This window comes from Chinchilla lanigera, unplaced genomic scaffold (assembly GCF_000276665.1).
Source record: "Chinchilla lanigera isolate Chin_1 unplaced genomic scaffold, ChiLan1.0 scaffold00013, whole genome shotgun sequence".
NCBI classification, from domain to species: Eukaryota; Metazoa; Chordata; class Mammalia; order Rodentia; family Chinchillidae; genus Chinchilla; species Chinchilla lanigera.
Genome location: NW_004955414.1, coordinates 26068484 through 26073356, shown reverse-complemented (window position 1 = coordinate 26073356; position 4873 = coordinate 26068484). Strand labels below are relative to the sequence as shown.

Below are 4873 nucleotides of genomic sequence, written 5' to 3'. Positions count from 1 at the left end.
CACACACACACACACACACACACACACACACACTCACACACCCTCGCTCTCCTACCTCTGTCTGGCTCCTGTGCCCGCCCCTCAAAGTCCGGAATGACCTCCTGGTTGCCCAAGCCAGTGGTGCCTCACAGCTACCCGCTCACTTCTTCCCTGCTGACCACGCCTTCCTGCCTTCCTGCCTGGCACGCTTGGAGGACCCGGTTTCTGAAGTTGGCACCCGCTGCGCCTCTCTATCTCCCTCTCTCCCTCCCTCTCCTCTCACTGATAACCTGGGTGCTTGTGGCTTCTCAGCCTCCGAGAGCCACAAGGCTTTTTGTACTTGTGGTTTTCCCTGGGACCCCACTGTGCCAGCTCCCTAGCTAACTCTTAACTCCGCTGGCCCACTCTGGGCGTCTCTGCCACTCCCATGGTTTTAACTGCCTGCCTTCCGTGAAAGACTCCGGAACCTCATTTTCAGCCCGGGGTGCTCTAGAGCTGCAGGTCCTAACTGGGAACAGCTTCACTAGAGGTTCTTAGGCCTGGAAACATATCCAGGGCCAAACTCCTAACTGCCTCCCAGAAGCAACCAGAAGTTGCCCCTGTGTTTCCAATTTCCTGAAGGGTGCCACCACACAGGCACTCTCTGGCCCACATTCTGAAGCCATCCTTGACTTGGTGTCCAATCAACAACTGGGAAAAGAAAAGTGTTCATTAGTGAGCACCATTATATGTCTTAATATGCCAACACACAGTTGTCTCTTTAGGCACTAGATTTTATTCTTTCTACCTCATGACCTGGTTTTTACAATTTATAAATAATAGGACCCAGGTGTGGTGGCACATGCCTGTAATCCCAACACTCGGCAGGCTGAGGCAGGAGGATCACTGCTAGTTTGAGACCAGCCTGGGCTACAAAGCGAGCTCAAGGCCAGCCTGAATCGCATAGTGAGACACTATCTCAAAAAGACCAAAATAAGTAAATAAATAGATAAATAATAGGTCCTGGCCTGGTAGCACACATCTATAATCCCAGCACTCATAGTTCAAGGCCAGCTTGGGCTACATAGTGACTTCAAGGCCAGCCTGAGAGACATAGAAAGACCCTGTCCCAAAAACAGAACAAACCAACAAACAAATATGACAGCCCCATAAAACTGTATTAGTATGTATATAAAGTACACTAAAAATATTTTTAAAAGCTGTGATAAAGGTGAAGCAATAATTGTAAGATTTTATTTCTGTGAATGGTACAGTGTATACTACCTTTCACTTAAAAATTGTTCATCATAATCCATTAAGTGAGAGCAACAGGGTTAAAATGATTTTAATAAATCTTAGTTTAATATTTTATGTGACTGGAAACTGTTTCTAAATTCAATTAATGTCAATGCTTGGTTGTATTTGTTGTTATTATTTATAAAAAGATACCCCACAAAGATACATCGGCCCAGACAGAAAAACTCTGCACTTACTTGACCGTAGTTTTCATTGTTTAAATCCCAGCTACCAATTTTGCAAATGTGAAATTCCACAGGAAAACTCTTCTTCGTCCATAAGGCCAATATTTTCAATGAAATTTTCATCAATTGTCCTTGCAAATGTTCTAAAAAATGGAACATTTAAAAACCTTGAGATCATGCATTTGGAAGATTGTAAAAGGGGTTTAAAAGTATGTTTCTGAACTTCACAGATTGTGACAATGACAGTGTAGGTGACACTGACACATTTCATTTGAGCCCTAAAATCACATGAATGGAAATAGTCCAAATGGCACTTTTCAGAGTGTTTTCCCTATAACATGAGTCCTTTAAAGTATGATTATTTTCTCAATTCATTATTAAAATATCACCTTTACTTGAAAGAATGGGGGGGCACTAGGTAACACCCTTGGAAGGGTCACAGCCAACAGAGCAGAGCCTAGCAAGTTTGGAGCCCTTGTCTTTTTATTAAAGAATGCCATCTTTAAATTCCACAACTGTCAAGATCTTTACCCGTGCTAATCAGTAAGTTCTTGAGGTACAGAAAAAGTTTTCTGTCTCATTCCACTTTTCATCACACAACAACATATTATAAAGGTCTGTTATGGTTTAAATCTAAAGTGTTCCACAAAAGTCCCACATGTGTGAAAAGTAACTGGATCACGGGTACTACCATAGCTGACTTGCTTTTAAGAGGCAGGGCCTGTTTGGAGTGAGGTCACTGGAAATGTGACCTGGCAAGTGATATCTGTCTCCCTCTGTGGGTCCTCCCTTCTTTCAGCTTCTGGGCCCCCATGATGTGAGCAGCTTCCCTGTGAGGCAGGCCCTTCCACCATGCTTTGAGCCCACCAGCCATGAAGTGAACCATCTGAAGCCGTGAACTAAAATGGTCCTCTCCTTCTTTAAATTGTGGGTATTGGATATTGTGTCTTAGGGAGGAAAGTGATGAAAACAAGATCACATTGCGTTTTTAAGTTCTTCTTTCTCAGATAAGCCGTATTGTTGAGATCCCGTGGCAATTTGTGCTCTCTTACCTTCAACTTTATTGTTGTAGCTTATAAATGGATGGTTGGATGGATGAGTTCCACGTATCAGCCCTGAATTTTGTATTCCAGGCAGGGAAGCTAGTCTACCAGTCACTACTCTCATACATAAACAATATAACATGTTTTACTAGCAAACTCAGTGATAGCTGTGAACATATCTTTTTTTTAGTAGGTCACAGAAAGTATGAAGTATTTCTTCATAAATGTTACCATCAAAACCAGCAAAGACAAAGTGATATGTGTTAGCAACTGTATCTAACCTCTACAACAGGCAATATATTCTAAATCCTTTTCTTCAGAGTTTTTTGTGTGTCTTTTAACATAAAGTATTTGTATGTGTTGCCATCTTCTCTGTACTAAGTCAAGCACTTCAACCATGTCAGATATAAGAGCTGTTCTTTTGAATGATATTGAATGACATTTTGCCTCTTACTATTAAGAAGCCTCAAAAGAGATTCCTAAACATTTCTACATGTAGTAATATTTTATAAGAATGCACAACTAAATATTACATAGCTTGGAATACCCCTGAAAAAATTACAGATTTTATTCTTTATGAGTTTATAGAACTTATGTGTCTTGATTATTATAATGGCATATTTATATTGCTATTAGTTAATATCTCAAGGGCCAATATATAGTCATGTAAGTTCATTTTTCAAGTAGGCATTTTTATAAATTCAAATTTCTTAGTTGACCCATTGTCAGATCTAACTATATAATCATAATGGATTTCACTTTAGGTGTAGGAATACATTAGCTCTGTCATTTTTTTCTGTTTTTGCTTGCATTACTCCTATTATTTTCAATCTAAGGGGGGTTTTGGGCAAGAATATTTTCAATTAACTGTCCTTTTATGGGAACAATATGGGTGAAATCCGGTAATATAATGTGTCTCTCTATTGCCTGGGATACAAGTAATTCATAAGACCTGCTACACGTGAAGGCAACTGGACCAGCAGGTGCACGGTCCCCTCCCACCCCGTGTAGAACATCCTGCTTCCTGCCAATGCATGGGCACCTGATGCATGGACCGAGTAAGTTGCCTATGTTAATTCATGTGGTAAACAGTGATAAAGGAGACTTTTAGACAATATAATAGAAATAAAAGTTTTAATTTTTCTTTTACATAGACCATTCAGTCTCCACACCCACTCTGAAGACTGAAAATCCTCCACAGCCTCAGTTTAACGTGAATACTGGCAGGAGAGATTGTGCCCACATCACTCCTCTCCACCCTGCCTCAGCAGTAGCACAGCCCCCAGTCTTTCCTCATGCTTCTGCCAGCAAAAGCAGACATCCTGGGTCAAGGACTCCTCTCCTCCCATCTTCCTGAAGTTCATTCCTCAAGAACTTTGAAATCCTTGGGTAGCACCTGAGGGCAGAGTTATTGGATAGGGTTCATTTGAGCATTTTTGGTAGCCAAGAGCTGTTTGATCCCCCACACACTAATGCTCCCCTCTGGTAATTGTTCCACAATGCACACACATGAACATGACACTCTCCCAACACTCATTTCTCTGCCTCTTCTTGTAGTCCCCTGTGTTACACAGACCAAACTCCTGCTAAGGGCCAACAAGGAAAAGGCTCTGCTGTGTGTGTGTGTGTGTGTGTGTGTGTGTGTGTGTGAGAGAGAGAGAGAGAGAGAGAGAGAGAGAGAGAGAGTATGTACTAGGGGGAACTATGGAATGAACTCAAGGCCTTTGCACAGAGCAACATCCCCAGCCTTTTTATATTTCTTATTTTGAAACAGGGTCTCTCTAAGTTGCTAAGCTGCCCCCAGCTGGGCTTGAACTCGCAATCCTCCTGTCTCGGCCTCGCAGAATGCTGGGAGTACAGGCATGAGCCATCATACCCAGGGTACGCTCTGCTTTCAAGAGAGCATGGGCAACACCTCTTTAGCTAGTTTCCAACCCATAGCACCCTGGGCACTGCTACTAACTGACTGAAATTGTGGCACATAGTCTGACAGCAGGACAGAAGTAAGACATCAGAAGTACGTGGTTGCTGAAAGAAGTGTCCCCAGGGCTGTTATCCTGGCTCCCTGCATGAAAGAACATTGCAGCCCACCCTGATACTACAGCACAAGGAGAAGATAAACCTTCCTCCACACACTCCTGGGTTTAACTTAGAGCTGAGCAAGCTGGAGTCTGGTTGACAGTGAGCATGATGGTCCCCTCACTGTTACAAGCAGATTTCTTCTTCTAAAATGGGAAAATCTCTCCCTTCTAGCATTAGAGAGAGCTGGGCCATAGACCCAGAGCACATGTTCTCAGGATTGTGGTCAGAAGTGGGGTGGTTCCTGGGCATCTCAAGACAGGGACAGGGAAAAGAGAGCTCAGAAGTAGGACTGGCTGGAGTCTTTCATGG

At 42.8% G+C, this 4873-nt stretch overlaps 1 protein-coding gene across 1 annotated transcript in view; it reads right to left on the bottom strand.

The window, feature by feature from the left end:
- Nucleotides 1-165, bottom strand: part of Ampd3 (adenosine monophosphate deaminase 3) — a 43257-nt gene extending 43092 nt beyond the window's left edge. The window contains exon 1 of the mRNA XM_005380277.2: nucleotides 56-165. The gene's annotated coding sequence lies outside the window, so the exon portion shown is untranslated. The remainder of the gene's footprint in view (nucleotides 1-55) is intronic.
- Between the last annotated feature and the right edge of the window lie 4708 nt (nucleotides 166-4873).